This window comes from Amblyomma maculatum, chromosome 1 (assembly GCF_055883805.1).
Source record: "Amblyomma maculatum isolate TAMU_Amacu chromosome 1, ASM5588380v1, whole genome shotgun sequence".
Lineage (NCBI taxonomy): Eukaryota > Metazoa > Arthropoda > Arachnida > Ixodida > Ixodidae > Amblyomma > Amblyomma maculatum.
In genome coordinates this window covers 236,748,289-236,771,702 of record NC_139344.1, presented here as the reverse complement: position 1 = coordinate 236,771,702, position 23,414 = coordinate 236,748,289, and the positions used below count along the sequence as shown (strand labels likewise).

Sequence of the window (23,414 nt, the reverse complement as noted above, 5' to 3'; positions counted from 1 at the left end):
CGCCTTCTTTTTCCTGTAAAGCAATATTGTCACGTAGTGGTCACAAGGCCGTTGACACCAAAGGAAGACTCGGGCTTGATGGTACTGAAATTCACTCTTTATTGGGCTGACTTGCGCCCGCAAAAGAACTAAGCCACACGGCGGCGGCGATAGCAACAAATGTGCTCGTCGATCGTCGAACAAAGAATGCCCGTCGCACTCGTCAACGCTCAATTTAAAGGCTACTCAGAAAAACCTAGATAACGTCACAAACAGCTATCAGCACAGGCTGGAACATTGCAGAAAGACACACGAGTGGCCGGAACCTTCGAGACAGATCTCGGTGCATCTTGCGCTACAATGAAACTGATAAAGGTGTGACTCGCGACATCGAGCATTAGCAAACAAAGAATAGGGAACTGATACGTGATCCAGAATCCGAGTGATAAGGCCGCGTGCCGGCGGCTGTTAAAAAACAACAAATACAGATTTGAAGGTTCCGCGGCAATATAATTATATGGAGCACTACAACCAATGCCGACAAGAGGCTAACGATGGGAGTCAAATTATAAGATAGGAAGGGTAGGCTTTCGCCATTCTCCTCTTCAGGGACATCTTAGAAACCCTCTAATTTTTTACTGCGTATGGCCTGCAGCGCCATCGTGGCGCGTATTTCTACCTCGCCCACCTGGTTCTCGACCTTGTCCCTGTCGGCTCCAACTTCTAAAGGCAAGGCCCACTGTTCCCATCCCGATGTCTCTGCGGCGTCTAATCCTGCATCTGTGCCAGCTAAGGAGCCCGCCGGTCAGCATGGACAGCTGGACATAGGCGCTGTCTCAGTCGGCTGGAGGCACACGATCGTTGCCCGCGTCCAGCCCATGGTGGCTGGTCGCACCGTCCCTGCCCCGGAGCCAGATGAGGGGCCCTCCTGGCGGCATATACAGTTAGATGTTCACGGCGTCGCAGTCGGCGCGAGGCACGTGATCGTTGACTCCATCCAGCTCATTGTGGATAGTCGCACCATCCCTGCCTCGGTGCCAGCTGAGGTGCCCGCCGGTGGGCATGGACATCTGGACGTTTACGGCGTCGCAGTCGGCGGCAGGCACGTGATCGTTGCTCGCTTCCAGCCCATGGTGGCTGGTCGCACCGTGCCTAACTCGGTGCCAGCTGAGGAGCCCGCCGGTCGGCATGGACAGCTGGACTGAGCCGACATCGCAGTCGGCGGGAGGCACACCACCACAGTTGACCGCAGCCAGTCCATGATGGCTGGTCGCACCATCATCGCGAAAGCCACTTCTTGAAGATGATTCGACTCCTGTGTCCAGCCACCGATCCGGCGGCTGATCCCGCTGATCGACCAATCAGATTACTCGAGGTCGCGTGATATAGCGACACTTCGACAACGGCGCAAACTCGCAATACGGGAATGAATTTGAGTTCGTTCGTGCCGACAGCGAGCGCCTGCGTTGTGGTTGCAAGGTGACCGCTTCGCTCAGGACGGTCAATGCGAGGAGTGGTCACGTGTTCTTTAATTTGGCGGAATGTGCGGCCAATTGTAAACACGGAGCCCACCCTGATGGCGGCCGCTGGACTGCTCCCTTCCCACTGTGCCCAGTGGGAGAACCAACTCGAAGCCAACTTTCCGGGATTAGGTTGAAACTGTGGATGATATAGTCCAGCCTGAGCCGGCATTTTCTTACAAATATAATACTTGCTATCAAACACCTGTCGGTGTACTGCCTTATCGGGTTGAATAAAACACTGAGAACCTGGCATGGCCTATCTTGAGTGGGTACAAACCCTTTGCTGTGAACTGCGATTCAATATTACGTCACTTATCTTTTCACCGAAAACAAAAATTAGTTGTGTTCTAACTCTGGTTAATCCTAGTTGAATTGCGATAGCAACGGCATAAGCTTCATTTGCCTGCTACATTATTCTCCTATTACGCCCTATCAGTGTAAGGTGCTACACTATTGCGGACACTCAAGCTCATCCTTTAAGAGTATGACGCGAGAGCGTAAGCTACCAGCCTTCTTTTTTTTCTGCGTGTCCTCCTCCTCGGCTGTTCAAGGTCAAGAATGTCCTCCGCGGGCCTACGCGACGGCTCGAAACCTGGCGCAGTATTGCTATCGTAATAAAACACCGATGTGTTCGCTTGCGGCTACGTAGTATTTCGATAAGAACTGGCCTGCACCGCACTTTTTAACGCGACAGTATTAAAGGTCCATTTCTCAATACCTGGCGTCTGCGCTTCCGTTGTAGTTTTTACCGAAAAATCAGGAAGGTGGTTGTTGGTGGCTGGCATGACATGGCCACTGATTGGGCGTAGGGTTGTCTAAGGTCACGTGACCAACGGCGCGACTGATCTGACAGGAGCTTCAAAATCGGTGAGATCTGAACACGCGCTGCCCCTAGGTTACGTAGGCACCTCGTTCGTACTGCTTAGTCAATGGGGCTCATATCCATATCGGATGGACTTTCCCTAATCATCCTACGACAGACCGCATGTTTCAGATATTAGAGGAAGAAATTAAGAAGTTACGGATCGGAGTAGTAGCGAAGCCCGTGTGCGTGAACAAGGACACTTAAGGAAACTTGGTAAACTGGAGCCATTACCTTTATCGCGTCATACTCTTAAAGGCGGAGCTTAAGTATACCTCAATTTATATAATGCGAAGCGGGTTTGCAAAAACTATAGTAAAGCCCGCATCGCCCTCTGCTTGCAGAGTTTCCGCCATGTTCCTCGTTTATCGATTGCGTCATGCTGTCCGCAAACGTTCAGGCGAATTTGAAATTGAAATTCTCTTCGCAGCGTCTGCTGTCACCAAACCAATGAGGACGGCTGCATTTCAAATTCCTACCGAACAATATAAGGGTCAATTACTCGTCTAGAAAGAAAGCAGTTTTTAAAACAAGTATCAAGCATTGCAAACATGCATCAGGCATTATTGTGTCTTTTACCCCCCCCCCCCCCCCTTTTTTTTTTTCACGCCAAATAAAGGAGCTCTGGGTACTACGATAAATACGCTGGTCATAAAATGTGCTGCCTTGTGCTATAAGTTTTTCTTTATTGTTCTACGCGATGCAATGATTGATTGTTCCTTGCGAAGACAACTTCGGCTGAGGTCACTAGCTGTTTTTTTTTTTTTTGGAGAAAAAAACGAAGTACACCGCTGAAATTCGCTTAAATAATCTACAGGCAGTGCCTGCAAAATCAACGTTTATAATAAACGTTATTGACATTGAGTCCGATTACTTATGCCCGCCAAGTCAAGAAAGCTAAATAGTTCCCGCAAGAGATAACGAATACAACAGAAGGGAAGGACGCGCACTCAGAAAGGTGCATATGGTGTGTGGTAGCGGTCTCAATCTCGACCTACTGAGCTAGTCGGCCGAAATGGATGGTACATGACATGCAGAACAGTAACCGGCGAAACCTGATGTCCTCCAGCAACTTTGAAACCTTTGTTGGCTGGACGTAATAAAAACAGTGATGAAGATACGAACTAAGATATGGGTACTACATTGTGCGTTTTGTTTAGTATGTATATTTAAGTTTATAAAGATGATTTTTCAGGAAGAGTCAACTTTCTAGAGGCGACAACTCTTGATAAAAGTGCAAAGAATCTCGTCTCAAGTTCTAATATTGTGGGAAAGTGGGTTTGCATTAACTTTCTGTGGCTATGGGCTTGGTGTACTGCAGTTTCAGCTGTACATGTGGCGCCATCCAGGAGCCGCTGTGTCAAATGACAGATATGTTGAACCGCACATAAACCTGATCCAATGCGATGTTCTCTGGCTTGAAAGCACTACAGCAGGTCATGGTCAGTCATTGGTCAGCCATAGGCTCCATCGCTCTCTCTCTGTTGGCTGGCGAACTTGAAATGTCTGTCGAGAAAACTCCCGCGCTGGTGCCGCTGTAACAGGTTCAGTTTGAATTACCCGCGCGATGCCACTTGGTTGTGACCTCGCATAGCAGCGTAGCCAATCAGAGCGACGGCACAAGATTTAGACGAGTCTTCGACGCTCTGACCTTCCGATGTTTTTGCTTTTGAACTAATATATGAAGAATATTTCAGTAGGGACGAGGCTAGTCGCATTCATGCCGGGGTGGACAATAACACAGGGAAAATGCATGCAGCCGTGACCATCTCAGGAAGCACAGTTTTCTTTATGCTAATCTTGCACTCAAACTGCTGCGCTCGTAGCAATTGGATTACACTCACGCCGAAAAGAGAAAACAGGCACTTTTATAGAGTTTTCGCAGTCATGCTTCGGATATCACCGAGACTTCTTAATGTCTTTCGAGCAATGTGGCAGCGTAGGGAGCGGTGCAACAGGAACGCGCAAGTCGTAAGATAAATCCTAAGGAACAGACACCATCGCACTGATATTTCCATTTGGTCATCGTGGCATAATCTATTGGCTGCTTTCAATGTTTCAGATGCTGCAAAGAAGAAGAATCCTAACATTTTGAACTACACCGAATTCTACAACAGTGCCTTAGACCATATCGACCTGATGTCTGAGTACTAACGGTGGCATGTCTCCCGGCAAGCACACCAAGTAAATTATTTTCGGCATTTTTACACATATAAAACTTTTTTCTTGATATCATTATATACTGCAGGTAGTTTTTGAGGTCCTTGGAAAACAAAGACGTTATAAGTAGGGTGACATAGACAAAAAAAAAAAAAAAAGAACAAAAAAAAAAGACAGCCATTAAGGGCCACCTGTTGCTTTCAGATTTTGCGCCTGAAAACATTCAGCACTTGTTACATAAAGGCCCAAATGATGCTCTGTCAGAGAGGAGAACTAAAAATGAATCACTCATTCCACCGTGGAGAACGATTAAACAGTGACCATGATCCGTGTGTTGTGGGCTCAAATTTTCGCATGGTGTTACAATTCCGCCTAACAGGTTTATACTTTCCTGCAGGTTGTTGTACTGCCGGTACCCTTTTATACTGAGCATCGTAGCCAAGAAATCCATCTTACAGCCAGTTTCGGAACAGATGATATTAAACGCAAGGGAATGCATACTAATAGATCTAGAACATCGTGTACTCGTTCGCAGAGACAGCTGTACTAAATCATGGTAAAACCCGGCTAAGCCTGCTTTAGTCTAGGCACGCGGCGTTCTTTTTACGTTCCTCTCGCTAACTGTTCCCGCACGCTAAAATGAACGAGATTCTACACGATTATAGGCACGCTTCCTGATAGGCACGCTTCCTGATAGGTACGCTTCTCTTCTCTATCATGTTGCGACGTGGAGAAAGGCCACAGTGGACGTTTTCCGCATATTTCTTGAATCACATCTGGTCAGGGAGGACAATAGGCCGGTGGTCCTTGGAATCGAAGGAGGGAGAGGAGGCTGAACAGGGGGGCAGGAGGTAAAACTATCACCTTCACTTCACTTTAGAAGAGGACAGAAAGCATGGAAGTTTTGAAGCGAAAGGTTCACTACGCTAGGTAAAGGCGGTCGTAGAGTGGCACTAAATTTGCCCCTTCAGGTAACCTTGACCTAATAAATGTGGGTGTCCACGATTCCGTGGTGTCCACATAAAAGTATACTCCGCCTTTCTTTCTCTAAAACCTAGATGAAATGGAGAGACAGCCCTCTGTTGGTGCGATGGCCGCGCACATTATAGCCCCCTGGTAGCCGAAATTACTCAGTAGCCCTTCACTATGGGAACTCTTTCACACTTTCCGCTACAACTTCCACCTTCCTCCAAGTCTGGCAGATACTGCACCTTTCCTTCCTTATACACCAATGTGCACTTTACAAGAGAAAAAATATGAAAACATGACCTTGACCTGTTTTTCTGTAAGTGTCCACCATTCCATGGTGCTCATCTAAAAGTACAGGGTTTTGAATATTTGGGGGCTGGGATTTAAAATATTCCTATGCAAAATCTACTACCCCATTCGAGCTGAAATAACGTTCACAAAGTAGCAAAATATAGTCTACGTTATCTGCTAAGTGAGAGCAGTTTTTTCTCGATTTCGGGAAATCTAGGCAAGTGCCAATGTTGAATCACTTATCAGATAACGTAGACTATTTTGCTACTTTGTGAACGTTATTTCAGCTCGAATGGGGCAGTAGATTTTGCATAGGAATTTTTTAAATCCCAGCTCCCAAATATTCAAGACCCTGTATAATTCGCCTTCCTGTTCACACAACTATGAAAAAAAAAAAAATGCCGCGGATTGAAAATTCTGTGTTACAGAGGATATCGCTGCAACACTCACAGCTTTCGCTCTATCACAAGGTTCAAGCCATGCTTTACCCCCATGTTTTTTATTGTTATTTTTGCAATATTTCAAGTTCTGAATTGAAATATATCCTCCGCCGAGGAGCCGGCTGAACCGCGGACTTAACCACCAGGCGCTGGATATTGATTTGTTCTTTCTCAACCTGAACTTTCGACGGTCTCATCTCGTGTCGGACTCCCTCAACGCGGTGAGCAAGCCACTTTGTTACCTTCTTTTTGTGCTTTCGACTGAACACCGTTCACAAAGAATTTTATGATGCCAGAGAATAACTAGGTACAACACTATCGCTGCCTCAGATTGCCCGGAAACAGAGGGAGTTGAATAAAAAACTCAATTACTTTTGTGGGCGATCCAGGGCTGGATATGGGAATTGTCACAAAGGAGTGGTTTCTGCTGCTTATCAGGCAGATATTCAGCCCTGACTACGGTGAGTGATATATCTGGCGGTGCGTTAGCACGAAATTTACGCAATTAATTCATGCTGCTCACTTACCACACGTCGTTTCACTGATATTTGCAGCCGTGTTTGTATGCAACAACAAAGCAAGGTGCTCCACTTTCAGCACTACGCAGCTCGGGAATCTACTAGAGTACAAGCTCATAGGCGTTATATCCTTTACTGTGCGCAAAGTGGGATGCGTTCTTGAGAAACATGGTCGGTACCGAGTATCGCTTGATTGTTCATCTCGATTGTAAAGCTCGTCTCGTCTTTCTTGCCTGCCTTGTCAATATCCTTTAAGCACTATGAACCTTGGTTACTTGTGTGCTGCCTGGTACAGGCCTACCTCATCACTAGCAATAAGCTCTCGCGAACTGTAGCGGACTACGTAGAGCGAACTTGTATTCCTTACATTTCGCACCTAATGGGGCTCGCCGTCTATAACTCAATCATTCTGGACTTCCACTTTTCCACGGCGTGCTACAAGAAACTGCTCAACCCTCCCGTCGTCCCGCACAACATTGAGAATTTGTACGTCGGGATCTGCAAGTTAACTATAGATGACCTGCAGAAGTGATGCCGGTAAGGCTGGTGCGACCAGTCTCATTGCGTCGCTTTTTTTTTAAGCTCAAGTTCTTTTTTAATTAAAAAAGAGGGGCAAGGAGTAGGCAGTGTGCCATTTTGGGGCTTGAAGTTGCGCCTGCAACTTGGTCCATACGCGACAAAATTATCTGCCAGCGTTCTCCCCTTCTATCGTGTCTCCCACACCCAATTTCCGTTATAGGTTCTAAGTCTGTTCTTTCCGTTATAAGTCTGCGCTTGTACTGAATATATATGCGTAGAGCTCACGGCAGCCTTTCTGAATTGTTCATTCGAGCAAACGAAAGTTAACAAACGGAAACGACAAAATCGAAGTTTTAGTCTCCCGTCGAACACTGCTCTAGGTCTTGCAGTAAAGGATGGCAGAGACATGACCGGCAAAAACCCAATTGTGAATAGCATATATTTGGGTATAATAGCGATGGCATTTAACGGAAAGATGCCAAAGGTAGAATAAAGGTAGAGTGTTTCGGAGTCTGTCTATGCGGACCCGTCGTTCACAGTGCAGATGAATGTCAAAGGTAGTGGTTTTATACCACATAGACAGAGCCATGAATGTAATTACCTCATCAAGGTTTTCCCGCTTGCGATTTACATCGAGCAGTCTGCAGAACATCTGACTATTTATGCACAACGTGAGGATAAAGTGGCATGGTTTGCTCCCGATGCGCAAAGTGAAATCTAGGGCGATATATATAGAAGGGCATATGGCTGAAGGAATGCTTCATACTGTCACGCGTTGGTGGCAATGCCGTGGGCACTGAAGAACAGACACCCGTTGTAGCGCTGAAATCAACACTTTACTGGACTGACTTGCGCTGGTAAAGTACTGTGCAACTCTGCGGCAGCGAGAGCAGCAAACGCGCTCGCTAGTCGCTAAGAAATCAGGCACTAATTATCAAGTGGTCCGTTGGCTTGTATAGCATTTTGAGTTAAAATACTGAAGTGACATTGGCTATAAAAAAAAAAAAAAGGCACCGTAATTGAGGACTCGGATAATTTTGACCACCTGGGGGTTGTTTGACAAGCACTGGCATCTCGCAGCGTACGGCGTCTTGCGATTTGCCCCCCTTGAATCGCAGCCGCTTCGGTTATAGGATCAAACCCACGCCTTCGGGATCAGCAGTCACCCTAGCGACTGAGCTATCAGCTGCGGTGTCAATGGTTCGTTCTATATGAAGTTTTAAGCATACCCAGCAAGGTCAATGTACAACTGGTCGCGCAACTTGGAAGAAAACGCGTGCAGCTGCCTACTGCCAGCGGCATCAACTCGATGATGAGGGCTCCTGCGAACTGTGAGGCAAATTACTAGCACACAGAAAATAAGATCTGCCAGAATTCCAAAGAACTAGAAAGCAAACATAATATTCGCGCTCAGGAATGAATGCAGTTTTTATTTCTTGCGTAAGAAAAAACGTGTCACATTTTTAATAATATTTTAACTTGTATCTAACGGCCTCTCTCGGCCACTTATTATCCGCTGCGTAGTTGCCAAAAACTCAGAAATGGCTCAGACCAAAGCTTTTTTCATCCGCGGATGGGTGCGTAATCGGCCCCGGTTCAACGTTCATCGTTGCGTGCTGCGTACAGAGTGGGTTATCTGTACCAAACAGTCTGTATTTCATTCTGCTGGTTGTGGTAGAGCTTTACAGCAAGGCGAAGACTGTGTGTGCTCGATGAGAAACATTGCCGCTGCATGTGCGCATTTCCGGACGATGGGACAATGCTGCGTCACAGCTCGGCGGCTCGGTTCGGCCTCCCAGGCACGTCGCAAAAGTGGTGGCTTGTTTTACGGATACACGTCTGCATGAGCGGCGTATCGCTGCATGTTTTAATTGAGCGGTGAAGGTGAGATTTTATTGCCCCCAAGACGCGTGTCGCCTTGCTCAAAGCCTTCCGTTCCGCTCCCTTTGCTGCGTGTTTTGCTTACTGCGTCGTATTACCGCACCAACGTTCGCTGAACGTGCTTGAGCTGTTATTACAGTGATGTTCCTATTGTCAATGGGATCTTTCTCATGAACATGTTAAATGCTTAAGTTGTAAATTTGTAACCTCACATTGACTCCTTTCAGTGGCAAATGAAGCGCGAGTAAAATATGGGAATTATGAACAGGGCGAGATTTATTGGAGCGAAGCTATATCGTAGATATTTTCACTTCTCAGACGCAATAACTTCTAAATACTAGCAATCCCAATTTGAATTGCTTACCTAAGCTCTTACAGGTTGGCGTTATAGCGCTAGCGTTAGTTATTCCGTTCGTTTGTTTTTGTTGTTCTTTGACGCTGATATGTACATTGTTAGCAAGATCTTTTACCCTTTTATAATCTGACCTCGTCTCGTTTGGTGACCTACGCTCAGGTCATTTTGTTATCACGAGGATTTCATGAAGACCGTGACGAATGAGCGGTGGACGCTCTCCTACACTTATTTTTCATTGTCGTGAAGCGTCTATGTAAGTAATCGTGAATTAATAAAGCCTGGCTTTCTATGCAGCACAGCTTCACTCATTTATTCCCTTAGTGAAATGCCTCAAGCCATGTGGTTCTATCCATGTGCTTGCCGAATTCACTTGAAGGCCCTTGTTCGCAAACGTGCCCGAAGAAATAAGCCCCAAAATGCGTTTACATGACGCGCGGCGAAAGACTAGGCTAACGACGACGGAGGCAGAACGATGCTATGATAAGGTGGTTAAAGATGCCGTAACATTTCAGTTAACGTAAAACTTGACAGTAGAAATCCATGTCAAGTAAAGTTGACTGAACAGTTACGGTGTCCATTTTTCTGCCTTATCCGAGCATCGTTCTGTCTCCGTCGTTGTTGGCCTTGTTTTTCGTTCATAAGTAAAAAGACAATCAAATTCCCCGCCAAAAGTACGGCACTGTGACGTCACAAGCAACGTCACGTGTTTGTTGTGCCTCACAGTTCGCAGGGGGCGCTGCGAAACTAAAGCCTCGCTCAGAGTCGACACGCAGGCTTCTATGGGAGTTACGCTACCATTTGGACCTACGCTACCAAACGTGCCCGAAGAAATAAGCCCCAAAATGCGTTTACATGACGCGCGGCGAAAGACTAGGCTAACGACGACGGAGGCAGAACGATGCTATGATAAGGTGGTTAAAGATGCCGTAACATTTCAGTTAACGTAAAACTTGACAGTAGAAATCCATGTCAAGTAAAGTTGACTGAACAGTTACGGTGTCCATTTTTCTGCCTTATCCGAGCATCGTTCTGTCTCCGTCGTTGTTGGCCTTGTTTTTCGTTCATAAGTAAAAAGACAATCAAATTCCCCGCCAAAAGTACGGCACTGTGACGTCACAAGCAACGTCACGTGTTTGTTGTGCCTCACAGTTCGCAGGGGGCGCTGCGAAACTAAAGCCTCGCTCAGAGTCGACACGCAGGCTTCTATGGGAGTTACGCTACCATTTGTTCTTCTACCATGTACCCAGTACAATAGCACTTTCTTTATAAACCAGGACATAAAATGGTTTCCGGCGCAGAAAGGAGAAAAAAAAAAAAGCCACGCCCCGCCGATAGCAAGGCGACGAAGAAAAAAATAAGGAAAGCTCGCACTCTCGTGATACCGCGCGACACGTTCGCTCACGAACTGAGCTCGGCGTCTGCCACGTATCCAAGAAGGAGCGCCCGGTAAATATTGTTTAGGGCTCATGCAAGGCTTCCGTCTTATCTTCAGCCATCCGACACCGAACGAAGTCCTCACTCGACACTCAATTCTCGTTCCAGGTCAGTGAAGTCACGCTTCTCTACCTCCTTCCACGGAAACTGAACGCAGGTGATCACCGGAAAGGACTTCGACTGCAGGTATAGCGGAACAGTTCTTCCATCTGGAACCAAATGCAGCGAACGAGTTCGAAGTCCAGCCGCTGCAAAGGGAGCGTCTCTTCTCTATAGGAAGCTGCTGTTCTCTTCCGTATTTGGGTGGCGCAGCACTGGTCGCACAATTCTGAGATGAAAGCACGTTCGCCTTGGAACCACTTCCTTGAGCTGGCCGCCTACATCGAGGCACTCTTCCTCAAAACAACGGAAGCAGGAGTTTCACTTCTTTTGGGTGAGCTGAAGCGCGTTCGGGAGTCTGTCCAGACCCAGGCACTCAATCCTGATATTGCTAATGATTGCGACCTTGCAGCACCCAACATATGCCAACCGCCATCTGGCCTCGGTGGCGTCAATGAAGAGGGAGTACGAGGCGGTGAGCTTCCGGCCTTCTCCAGCAACGGTCGCCCTGTCGATGCACCGCGAGCGCTTCTACCATGTGCCCGTGGTGTCGTCAATCAAGAGGACGTAGATAAGGCCGACTTTCCAGCCTTCGACAAGGGTCGCCATCTTCATGCACCGCGTACGCTGCTGCCACCTGGCCGCGGTGACGGCTTCAATGAAGAGGGAGTACATGGCGAGGAGCTTCTGGCCTTCTTCAGCAAGGGTCGCCCTGTTGATGCACCGCGTGCGCTTCTTTCATCTGGCCACGGTAGTGTCCACGAAGATGGAGTTCATGGCGTGGAGCTTCCAGTCATGTACAGCAATGGTCGCCCTGTTGATGCACCGCGTGCGCTTCTTTCATCTGTCCGCGGTGGTGTCCACGAAGAGGGAGTTCATGGCGTGGAGCTTCCAGTCATGTACAGCAATGGTCGCCCTGTTGATGCACCGCGTGCGCTTCTTTCATCTGTCCGCGGTTTCGTCCACGAAGAGAGAGTTCTTGGAGTGGAGCTTCCAGTCATATACAGCAAGGGTCGCCCTGTTTATGCACCGCATGCGCTTCTGCCACCTGGCCGCGGTGGCGTCCATGAAGAGGGAGTGCATGGCGCGGAGCTTCTAGCCTTCTTCAGCAAGGGTCGCCTTGTTGTTGCACCGCGTGCTCTCCTGCCATCTGACCGCGGTGGCGTCAATGAAGAGGGAGTGCATGACGGCGAGCTTCCAGCCTTCTTCAGCAAAGGTCGCCCTATTGATGCACCGCGTGTGCTTCTGCCATCTGACCGCGGTGGCGTCAATGAACTGGTATATGATGGCGAGCTTCCAGCCGTCTCCAAGACAGGCCGTGTTGTTGATGCACCGCGTGCGCTTATGCCACCTAGCCGCGTTGGCATGAATGAAGAGGGAGTACATGGCGGCGAGCTTCCAGTCGTCTGCAAGACAGGCCGTGTTGTTGATGCACCGCGTGCGCTTATGCCACCTAGCCGCGGTGGCATTAATGAAGAGGGAGTACATGGCGGTGAGCTTCCAGTCGTCTGCAAGACAGGCCGTGTTGTTGATGCACCGCGTGCGCGTATGCCACCTAGCCGCGGTGGCATGAATGAAGAGGGAGTGCATGGCGGCGAGCTTCAAGTCGTCTCCAAGACAGGCCTTGTTGTTGATGCACCGCGTGCGCTTATGCCACCTAGCCGCGGTGGCATGAATGAAGAGGGTGTGCATGGCGGCGAGCTTCCAGTCGTCTCCAACACAGGCGGTGTTGTTGATGCACCGCGTGCGCTTATGCCACCTAGCCGCGGTAGCATTAATAAAGAGGTAGTACATGGCGGCGAGCTTCCAGTCGTCTCCAAGACAGGCCGTGTTGTTGATGCACCGCGTGCGCTTATGCCACCTAGCCGCGGTGGCATTAATGAAGAGGGAGTACATGGCGGTGAGCTTCCAGTCGTCTGCAAGACAGGCCGTGTTGTTGATGCACCGTGTGCGCGTATGCCACCTAGCCGCGGTGGCATGAATGAAGAGGGAGTGAATGGCGGCGAGCTTCAAGTCGTCTCCAAGACAGGCCTTGTTGTTGATGCACCGCGTGCGCTCATGCCACCTAGCCGCGGTAGCATTAATAAAGAGGGAGTACATGGCGGCGAGCTTCCAGTCGTCTCCAAGACAGGCCGTGTTGTTGATGCACCGCGTGCGCGTATGCCACCTAGCCGCGGTGGCATGACTGAAGAGGGAGTACATGGCAGTGAGCTTCCAGTCGTCTGCAAGACAGGCCATGTTGTTGATGCACCGCGTGCGCGTATGCCACCTAGCCGCGGTGGCGTGAATGAAGAGGGTGTGCATGGCGGCGAGCTTCCAGTCGTCTCCAACACAGGCCGTGTTGTTGATGCACCGCGTGCGCTTATGCCACCTAGCCGCGGTGGCATGAATGGAGAGGGAGTACATGGCGACGAGCTTCCAGTCGTCTCCAAGGCAGGCCGTGTTGTTGATGCACCGCGTGCGCTTATGCCACCTAGCCGCGTTGGCATGAATGAAGAGGGAGTACATGGCGGCGAGCTTCCAGCCTTCTCGAACAAGGGTGATACTGTTGATGCACCGCGTGCGCTCCCGCCATCTGGCCGCGGCAGTCTCAAAGGAGACCAAGAACAGCTTGGCGACCAGCCATTGAATGCTCCACTGAATGACTATCTTTGATAACTTTGCTCCATTTCGACAATGTCAAGAAATGTCTGCTTGAAGGAATACGATGAGGAACTTGGTGATACGATTTTGACTAATTTGTGCATAATCAATATCGGACGTACCGTGTGTGCTTATATCAACATGGTCTCGATTACGTCATTGGAAGAGAATAGAAACTTTAGACGTGCTACAGTCTTCATCCGACAGTCATAGTTGCCACAGTTGCTGACTGCCACTGAGACAGCACAGTAAGGGTGCCGGCAGGATGCCTGCCAGCAGTAAAGCCAATATTTATCAACCGCTTTTACCTCTGAAAACTATATCGAGCGCCATATTTTTTCGATGTCGTTGATAGCTACTGACATTGGTCTCGAATGTGACAAGCGACACCTTCTGCACGGCTATGTGCGTGAACTAAGGAACTCTTCCTGGCAACCTATAAGACAGGAAGCTTTTGAATGTTTAAAAGTACCCCGCCGGCATGTTATTGGTAATTTGTATTGTATCCAAAAACTCTTAGAACAGCGTTCGATTGTGTAGAAGGTGGAGCGCATAATACCAATTTCACAAATTTTGCACTTGTTGTTTCTCGTGTTTCGTGATAAAAGTTTTGAGAGTGGTTTTGTAATGAGGGGCTTTTTGTTTTGCGCCAGGCTAAGACGATAATTCATTTTATTGTCTATCGCATTTTTCTTGACTCGTGATATAGTATTAACCCGTGTTAACCTGAAGTAGTATAAATACTAGGCTTTTTGCGTTTCTGTGCATCGTTTCCAGAAGCAGCGTTCGTTTTGTGGAGATAATTCGCTAGCTGCTAAACGGTGAACTGCTTGCCGTGTCGAGAGAAAACCCCTACTCTGGCCCTTTACTTGAGGGTTGCAGATTTCCCATTCAGTTCAGTTCAGTCGTTCACTGGGGAAGGTAATGGCAACCCACTCCAATATTTCCTGCCAAGAAACCCCTATGGCCAGTCAGTTTTCCCATTAGCCATACGTTTTAGTCTAAATCGGCTACAAGCTCAGTCGATGTCGTTCTAGATGAAGTTCCAAGCAAAGTCTATTTTTCTCGGGTAACAGTATGGTCTCTCAAAAACAGCATACAACAAATGGGGCTACTTCAAACAGGCAGCCCCAATCATTTTTTCTCTCACGCGAAGGCCAAAGGGTTGCTTTTTGACCCGTGCATTTTGGCTCTGGCATCAACGCGAAGTTACGCATCTCAAGAGAGGGAGAATGTTGTGCTCATCAACGCGACATACCACGCCGTCGGCTTCTGGTCTGGCGCCTGCTCGTCAAGAGCGCAGCTGCGGGGCGTGCACTTGAGAGCCGGAGCGCGGTGCGTGACTTTTCGTTCATTTCCCGTGACCCTGGATCGCGGATCGCCTGGCTGGCGCGGATTTCAAGTCGCCGACGCAACCCCGCCCGCAAGACGACTCCGGATGTCCCGCGTCGGCAAGGCGAGCAGCACTATTCCGAACCACAGATCATCCACGGTGTGTGGAGGTGTGTTTGTGTGTGTGCGAGCGCTGGGCTCTTGTGTAAAGGAGCCGCGGAGGCCAGGAAGCTCATTCCCACGGGACTCGGGCTGTCCGGCAAGGACGTACGTGACCACGGCGGCGGATTTGAACTCTGGAATGTGCACGCGTGATGTTGTGCGTACAGGATGACGGGAGTGAGGAGGAACTGTGCTGGAGCCTATTGGCCCCGCCCAGAGAGTTTACTGCGTCCCTATTGGCGCAATGATAGGGGCTTTGTTTAGGGAGTCTATTTAACGAGCTGTCAGGGGTAATTTCAAAGAGGAGAGACCAGTTAAAATAAAGTTGGTGTAAACCTGGTTCGACTCCGGGTAGTACTCCAAGGTGCCCAGCAGGTACAACTCAACAGACCGCCGGTCAGCGCAACCGAGCACGGCGGGTGAGAGGAACAGACCGTCGCCCTCTGGACGAGCACGGCGGGTGACAGCGTGGAGAGCGGCTTCGAAACTTAACTGAGAAAAACACTTGAACTCATCCCGCTGATACCTTTTCGCTCTGAAGAAGTTTCTTAAGTGCCGTCTATACCCGTCCCGATTTCTGAGTGGTTAGGTCGTCTGACTACTGAACGGGAAAGGCCTTGTTTAACCATGTCCGCGCCAGCCGCTTTTCTATAAAGGCAGAATGTGAGAGAGTAATGTTAATTAAATGGAGTTGACTCGAAGTCCTATTCAGTGGAGAGGGGGGCAGGGGACGCGAATTAGCAAACCATATCCTGTAGGAGCACTCGAGCAGACGACGTTCTGGCGCGTGATTCCTCTGAGCAGCGCCACCTGGCGACAAATAGTAGAAATATTGTCTAAACGAATAAGAACGCATTTAAAGTCCACTGTTCCCGTTGTTTTGTGGCGCAATGCATTAACACCAACCCATCTCTGCAGTGATTCCACTTGAACATCTGTCTCCCGTGTTGCATTTCTTTTTAATATTTTTTTGCGATTGCCTTCACGTTAATTATTTCCTGCCTTCAGTGAGTGTATGTTACCTTTTGGTTGCGTTCACAGATACCTTTCAGTAACAATCGATATGGCAACGGTTACACTAAGCAGTTTTCTTCCCCGTAATTATTTCCTGCCTTTAGTGAGTGTATGGTACCTTTAGGTTGCGTTCAGGGACATCTTTCAGCAATAATCGCCGTTTACAGTGAGTATGTTACCTTTAGGTTGCGTTCAGAGAGACCTTTCAGCAACAATCGCCGTTTAACTAGCTGAGAGCGTCTTCTCCTCCAGTGCGCCTACGGGATATGGTTTGGAAATACGTCTCGCTGTGTCCTTGTCTTTTTAGCGCTATGCACCAATCGAACCATCACCAACTCGCCCACGCTTCCACTCTTGCAGAAAACACGTGTTGTAGGACTGCCCTGGTTATCAAAAGAAAATAGCTTCCAAGCCAGTTCACCACATTCAATTCTTGGACTACATCGAGCAACGACGCACGGGCGCGACTCAAGCTGCTATCCCTCTGGGAGTCTGCACGTGAGGCAGGTACCGACATCCAAAGGTTTTCTGGGCGAAATGTAGGACAGTTGTGTACTGTACGATATCAGTTCACGTTAAAGAACTCCAGCTGGTCGAATTTACCTGAAGCTCTCCACTGATACGGCGTCCCTCATAGCCAGAGCCGCACCCCGTCATGGTGGCGCAGTGGTTAAGGCGCTCTACTGCTGTAAGCAAGTATGCGGGATCGAATCCCGATCGCGGTGGCCGCTTTTCGATGGAAGCGAAAAGAAAGGTACTCGTGTACAGTGCGATGTCAGTGCACCCCACGCGGTCGACATTTCAGGAGATTTCCACTACGGCGTCTTTGAGTGGAATTGCGACTTTAAATCTCATAAACAAACTAAACCAATCAGTCGTAGCCAGGGGTGCTGTGGGTCATCATTAAAGCTCATGAACCGAACTAAACTTTACCGTAAAAAAGCAAGCAAAGTGGCTTGAAGACTTTGGACCAAAAGGCGCGCATAGTTATAAGCAACTAGTCATAAAGTCATGCGTCATGCCATTAAATCGAGGTGTTGTATAGTTTATCTGTGCCTTCGGAGAGAGTGTGCCATATGCCTGAACAATGTTTCAAGTCTCGAAAATTTCTGGTCAGTGAAGCAAAAAAGAAAAAAAGAACGCAAATAAAAGATCAAACGTTAGCTGCACTAAAGAGGACAAAACAGATCAGCCTAGGAGCTTGCCGGGCCTTCTTCGCAGTGGCTACAGGAAGAGTGTAGGTTTCATCGGCATCAAACAATGGCCTCTTTTTCTAAAGCAGGAATACATTCGACAGGTACATTTCTACCTTCTTCTGTCCTTCCGTTCGTCCTTCCGTCTACACAGGGAAGAAATAACTATTTCAAATGGACGATATAAATTCAGGAACTAGTCAAGAGTCTACGAATTGACGCCAAATTTCTCACGAATATGTTTCCGTAACCTGAGGAAAGTAAATTAGCTGAAAAGGGGAAAATTCAATTGGATGGAATGGGAAAAACAGGACCATCGGATTGCGAGATGGGCACACTACTCATACAGCTCGCTGGTTCAAACTGAAAAGCGTTTGAGATGAATGCGGCCACCTGCTTTGAAGGAATGCGTAAGCAGGTCCCGCGTTGCTAGGCTGCGCCATGACGACACGGCGGCAGCTACTGTAGCAACCGCGTCTTTTGTATCTCATATACTCGTTACGTAGTTTTGGACTCCTTTTTCTCTTACGTTTGCTTTAATTGTACTTCGTTTGATTAGTTAACACGATTTAAACACTCTCTGACCCTTTTCTCTCATTATATTCAGCTCTTTCATGTCCAAACACGTCCATTTCCGGGTTTATGACATCGCGCACTGACGCCATATCCGATGTCGACATAACTACTTCACTATTCTGATGTCCTCATAGGTCACGTTGCCGGAAGTGAGGTACCACGCGATCACTTTGGACATCAAAATCAACCCGTTTCAAGATTTCAATGTATATTTGACTGAATTGACTATAAATAATTTACCAATGACTCCGAATGCACCAAATTTCTTCTCTGACGACATTTTTCGATCGTCTATCGACTACAACCATTCGCTTTTCCTATCTGTTCTCACTTCGACATAATCCTGCCGACAAAGTTCTGGAGACAAACTCCTTAAAAATATCTCCTTAATGCTTACACATTAATAAACATAGGTGTAATGAATGTTCGATGTGAACGGGAGGGACACAGTAATACAAACACGGTCAACTCTTAAGCAAACATTTTTTTTTTAAAAGGCGTCATAGGAGAGAGAAATTTTATCAGTGAATGAATGCTTTATATCCTTTTGGTATGACCAGAAATAAGCTTCTAAGAAACGTTTTTTTTTTTTTGTTTTTTTTTACATAACTTTTGAATGCATAGGGCACCTTTCTTTATGGCGCGTTCTCAGTTTCTTTAGAGAATGCTCTCGTAGCCTCCTTTCTCGTGCGTGTTCTTTTGTGCGCTAGCATGTGCTTGCAATGGCCGCCTTCTTTTTCTTTGTTTGTGGTTGCATTTTGTGTGTCTGGTTGGCTCGTCACTTGCACAAAATGTCTGCGAGTATGTCTATGCGTATGTTATGACATCTTCGATGCTTGCATCCACCAGGAGAACCTCGCCTAGAACACGGTCACGAATGCATAGTAAAAGAAGTAAGAAACAAATGCTTGAGCTCAGACGCCGATAACATATGAGGGGTAAATGCGGTATGCGCTACGTCATCTCTGCTGCCACGTGGGTGCGGTATAATTAAAAGAGTGCACAAAGGCTTCTTTAGGGCCATTCTTCTCAGTGCTTTCCTTGCGTATATGGATGACATCAGAACTTTGAACAACACGCATGTGTTCCGCAATGAGATAGCCTAGCTGGAGGATGAAGTTGAGGGCACCTTTTTTTTTCGATGCGCTATTTTGTACTGCACTCTTTTAACTCTGGTGGCCGCTCACGGCCGACATGAACGAAAAAGCCCGTAACAGTCGTGTAACACAGGCGCAAGGAGCCATTCCTCTCATCATGGCGTGATTCACTTATGCTGGATGATAGACTGTCCATTTTGTGAAAAATATCCGCTGGTTGTAACTAAAAATTCCCCGGTCAATCATGGTTTGCGCTTAAGCAGAGGTGTTGTCAACATTGCCTCAGTTTTTGTTGCCGTAATATGTGTTTGGTTATATTTGCGCACGACTCATATGTCACATGACCTTACGAGAAAAAGGAAAACTATTTCTGTGTAAGCCTTCATCTCTTTCACTTTCTGCTTCCAGGACGTCGCTGTGGGTTTGAACGAGCTGCTGGCATACGAAGGCAACGTTGAAGAGGACTTCTGTATGAACTTTCAGGTAGTGAAAGCTCTAGAAAACTAGCATTTGCATAATTAGTTCTCGCTCTTGCATCTTTTGCGTGCGCTTTTGCAGGCGCGACTGTTCCTTTTTTACTTGTCAAAAATATCCGTCGAAGAGTTTATAGAAGTAAACACTCACACCATCAAGTACGGCGGTAAGGACATTCCAGTTACAAGCGAAAAAAGAGCAGGTGAGCAATCCATCGTCCCCAAAATTATTGAAAGAGAGAGAGATATAGAATCTATAAGGGCAGCTAATCACTGTTAGGAATTCGGTGGTATCAGAAGCTGATACCTTTACCTCGAATTTGATCTCCACCTGTGGCAAAAGACGAGTGACACGCACATGGAGGCGCCTCTCCTTTTATACTTTTCAACTGCTTTCGATCACTTTTATCACTAAATATTTTTTAAGTGAACTGTGACTTTTGTCGCAATTATTGGCTTTCTCACTTTTTTTCGGCGGTCTTTTGGCAGCTATGCGACCAGCGGCACATTTCTTTCCCAGTGGAGGCCCTGCTTGCAATGAACGGCAATGCAATAGAATTACTGCTTAATGGAGGCCACGTGAGGCGCTAAACGTTAAGCCTTAAGCACAGCACTGAGACATGGTAAGAGCGCAATGATGTCAGGATTGAGGATTGGCAGACGAATGTTTGACCGTCCTCGGTCTGCTCGTTCTGGTCTTTCTGTCGCCACGCTAGTACCTCGTCTCATTGTGCTCAAAACTACCAACAGGCCCAGCTGTCTGCATTAAGTGATATACGTATCAAAAACTACCACTAGACGTAAACAACCATGTCATAACTTGTTTTATGATAAACTGCTTATAGATTTGAAGAGAGAAAAGGGAATCAGCTAACGTACATTTGAATGAACTGGTACACAAACGCACCTTCGAGCGCAGGAAAATTATTGGTGTATAAGCGGCACTACGACTTGCCTCATTTGCACAGAATACGTAGACCTGTACGTGGACTTGGTCCTCAACAAGGCCATCGCTAAGCCATTTAAAGCCTTTTATCTGGGATTCCACAGCGTTTGCGCTTCGAATGCGCTCATTGTAAGTAACACAACGAATGAGAAAAATATATTATCTCAGAGCTCATGATTCGTGGTTGCGTTGCGTTGAACGGCAGATGCTTCGCTCTGAAGAAGTGGAAATTCTCGTCTGCGGCTGTCCGAAACTGGATCTGGACGAACTACGAAAAGTCACCGTGTACGACAGCTTTGAATAAGACGAACCAATTATCAGGTAACAACTTCCTCTGAGTTCGTGGGCAAGAACATTACGAAAAGAGATCTAAAAGCCTTGATCCCCTGAAAAACCTAACAGCCCTTGATCACCTATAATCTTCTTTTCATCTGCGCGCGATTTTAACTTGGAGCGATTAATAAACGACCATTTACAGCTGCTCTTTGTCTCTTGTGCTTGCTATCTGCCAAACGCGCAAGACGAGCAAGCCCTGTTAATGCTACGATAGTGCTTACTGTGTCGACCATTTTGTTTGGCCTCCGCCTTATACTAGAGCACCTACTCAGTACGTCTAGCAAGCTGTGACAAGATCGCAGACAAGTGCAGCCAATACGTTCAAAAGCGGGGCCCACAGTTCAGGCGCGGATTGATGTGGTGGAAGCCTCCATTATCCGCAGGGTCCTTCGCCAAGCCTCAACTGCAATACGCCTTAACAGCGAATATCCACATGCTCTCGTTTGTTCCATAGAGAGACTCAGCATTACAAGTTGCATAGAGGACATCTCAAAATAGTGCGACGGCTCGTCGCCTGAGCAGTGACCTACAAGGTCAGAGAAGGAGAGCTCGGACGTCGCAATTGGAGCGCGTTCGTGCAGCCTTCCACAAAGATATGACCACTCAGCGCGACGAAATGAGCTACCTCCACAGCTGACGTGAAACTCGTTGCGCTTCTTGGTGGAAGGTTAAACCTGCCTAATTGTAATCTATACAGGTTTTCCATCAGTGGCTAGTCATCGATAAGCAATAAAAGCACGGCTCCTTCATCACATTCCTGCTATGATGGAAAAAAGCCTTCCCTGTGCTCCGGCCCGCCATGCTGCTGTCAGCTGGAGCGCATTTCTTTTGCTTTTGAAGAACAAGATAAATAATTGACGAGAATGAAAAAGGAGAAACAATATTTTGTGGGAAATACAGTGGAAATAAATGAATCAAAAGTGGCAGCGGCTTAACCATGCTTGAAACGAAGTTAGACGAACTTTAGCTCGGTTTTACATGGCTTTTGGGGTGTTAAGCGTTTGATTTTGGATGCTACTCATCGAAACCTTTTCAGCGATATGGCTTGACGTGGTGACGTAAAGTTAGATAATTAATCACAATGAACTAATTATCAGTAAGTAGTGAAGACCCGCAATTGCTGTTTTTAATTATACTCGATATAAGCTATCCGACAATATATGACTTGATTCTGTAGCATTAAGTTAAATTTTCATCACAATTTTATAATTAACTTTAATTATGGCGCGTAATTGACAAAGTGAGTAGTTAGTCATGTGGTCATATACTAGCTTAGCACGGTACATCGTCATGTATGACTTGTTATTTTCATGAAGTGTATACCTTTTTATTGTCATCCATAATGTATTGTGCATTAAATAACTATGTGTGCACTGGTTAAAAATTATTTGAACTAAATAATCGGTCCTCTTTTTTTTTTGTCGGGATTTGAAGCTGGTCGAAGCATTATGTGCCACGTTATATTAGACAATGTGCAGGAAACTAGCAATAGTGTTGTTCTTTCTAAAAACATTTTCCTATCAAGCAGTGTTCAAACGAAGCGCTTTAGTATATTTATGATCTCGCAAAAGGAGACATGCTTTAATTTTGATTAATCACTGCTTCAAAATGTTCTAAAACCTTCAGTGCTAAGGCTCTGCGAGGTTTCAGTTGTCCATAAACAGCTACATATCTTTGGTGGAAACGAATACTTCTAGTGCGTATTTTTTTTTCTTTTTGTAAATCCCAGTATTGGGCAGACTACTCATAGGGAGAACAATTCGGTAAACGAAAAGTTTGAAAAAGGTAGTAGTTATCATCGCCTTTAAAAACTGAAGGAGCCCTAAAGCCTAATTCAATGGCTGTTTACAAGTGTTTTCTTGAGCAAACATCTATCGGTGGTGTGTTTCTTTTGCTCAGGGACGTTTGGGACATACTCAAGTCTTTCTACTCCGACGCGCAGAAGCAGTCCCTCCGATTTGCAACGGGCTGCTACTGTGTACCCGTCGGCGGAATTGGGGAAATGGCTTTCAAGATATCGGCTCAGAACAGTAACACAGAAATGTAATCATAGTCGTCGTTTGAAGAAGTGTTATTGTATATTGTTAATGCTAACTTCGTCCGCAAAGAAACTGAATTTCATCATGTGGGATTACTGTGGTAGGGTCGTACGGCTTTTCTTACCAGGCGAATTGCACAACCCATGGAAAGTATATATCTTCTCTTGATCTCGTAGGCTGTGGCATTGTGATTTCTTTCCCCTCCTTAAAACGGAGGCAACGCAAATGGAGAAGAATTAACGCAGTCGTTACGGAAGACATAAGCATCTCACAAGTAAACAGTTAGTTTTTGTTATTAAGGCGAAAGGCTTTAATGGCTCATACTGTGGTTGGACAAAGTGTGTCTTGCTTTTGCGGCGGCTGTCGCGTGGCGTTCCTTGGCGGGCGTTCGAGTTTGGGATTACAGATGGCAGGAACGCTAGACAAGATGAGACTTCTGAAGGAAAGGCGCAGTATCTGTTACACTTTCTCCGACAAGTGTGCGTTTGGATGGTACGCCATCTCTCCTGTCGCGTGGCGTTCCTTGGCGCGCGTTATTTTGGCAGATGGCAGGAACGCTAGACAAGGTGAGAC

The 23,414-nt window shown here is 47.2% G+C and overlaps 1 pseudogene; it reads left to right on the top strand.

Moving 5' to 3' along the window:
• Nucleotides 1–623: 623 nt before the first annotated feature.
• Nucleotides 624–22,849, top strand: LOC146205962 (putative E3 ubiquitin-protein ligase HECTD2; annotated as a pseudogene).
• Nucleotides 22,850–23,414: the final 565 nt, after the last annotated feature.